The following is a 1,870-nucleotide window of genomic DNA, read 5'->3' as shown; positions in this document are numbered from 1 at the left end:
CACATCAATTAAAATTATAGGAACCGTGAGTTCCGACATAAGGTGTATCGTCTAACTATATATCTTAAAACGATATCACAAATGTGATTATTAAGTTATCTATTATATGATATACATGTTAATAATTACATATTTCGAGTTAAAAGCGTCATAATAAATTTACAACTCGGGTAACACTTCGTATAGTCAATTATTTATTTTATAACTCCATAACATCATCTTTTATAAAATAAACGTCTAGACGATATATATATATATATATATATAATATAAATTCAAGAACTATGCTTCAATCTCATAAAAAAAATCATCGAATTATTTAAATGATTCATTCTAATTATCCCCAAATAATTACATAGTTATAGTAGTAAATTTTAACGTTGACGGTATTTTTATAAAGCAAAATGGTCACGTATTTATCAAAATACCCATTCCTTAATTTTAGAGGCATTTTGGTAATTTTATAAAAATAAAAATATAAAAATGAAGTTGATAGACCAATCCCCAAGACATATGGTCATTTCGATAATTTATGATGCAAATATGTAAGGTATCGCTAAAATACCGATTTCCACATTGTAGGGTCATTTTAGTAACTAAACGGGATAAACAATCGAAATGAGGTTAAAGTTTGCATTTTACAAAATACAAACAAATTTAATAAAAGTCTCATAAAATTACTATGGAGAAAAATTATTTTTGGAGATTCGAGGGACTAAATGCTAATTTCTGAAATTTAAATATTTAATGCTTATTAATAAAATCAATGTACTAAAATAACAAAAGTAACAGCTAGTTTACTGGTTATCGTTTCAAAACTTTAAGGGTSAGGCTCAGGTTYGAATCTTGMTCTCAACAAYTTTGTTCTCAATTTTTCAAATGGGTAAATAGCCTCAAAACAGAGCACAACTATGGCTGCACAATTTGACGTTTTCAACCTCAAAAATAGCTTGTTTTTTGACCATTTTTCCTCATTATTTTTGCACCAAACTCTGGGTAATATTTTTACCAACACTTTGACATAAAAAACACAAATTGTCATTAAGAAATGAGTTCCATTTACTCATTTAAAGTTTTAGTTTTAAACTAAACCGAACGAAACTTTAAACTTCAAAATCAAACCATAAAACACCAAATCTGGAACATGAGGCTACTAGGGTTCTATAGAGGACTAAAAAACGAAGCTAATCATATAAAGAACATGGATTTTAGTTGAGTATTTTACCTCTAATCGACGAAAAACGAAGATTTCGGATGGGAACTTTCGAGCTCCAATTTCTCTCCCGATTCTCAACGAAATTTCAAAAAGTTTGAATGAAAATTGTAGAGGAGAACGTTGTCTACATATCTCTGATTTTTTTTTTGGCTTATTGGTTGACTGAATGAGCCAATAAGAAGCCTCAAAGTTGGCATCGTTCCATCATTTTCAAGAAATCAGAAAATGGCATAATTACATAACAGGTCCTTCTGGTTTGGACCTCCTTCTGGTTTGGACCTGTTAACACCTGACACACCCCCTTAACTATCACGAATTTACAATTTTTACCCATGTATTGACTTTTTCTTTCACCTTTAGTCCGATTTTGAAACTTCTTTTAATTTTTTATTTATTTATTTAACATATATGTATATATATATATATACATAAATACGTGTGTGTGTGCGTTATAATAATTAAAAAAAATGAAAATAATAATGGAGATAAATTATTTATTGCTCGAAATTTTTGGGTTTTACAATTGTCACATACAATATCATGATGGATGGTTTATGCAAGAATGACATGCTGCGTGATGCAAAAGGGTCATGAGTTTAATGAAAAATGATGGAGTGGCTCCTGATGTAGTTTTATATAGCATCCTACTTCATG

The sequence above is a fragment of the Cynara cardunculus genome, unplaced genomic scaffold, assembly GCF_001531365.2.
Source record: "Cynara cardunculus var. scolymus isolate 2C unplaced genomic scaffold, CcrdV1 Un_Scaffold_1056, whole genome shotgun sequence".
NCBI lineage: Eukaryota > Viridiplantae > Streptophyta > Magnoliopsida > Asterales > Asteraceae > Cynara > Cynara cardunculus.
The sequence above is the reverse complement of the archived record's forward strand: the minus strand, read 5'-3'. Positions refer to the sequence as shown.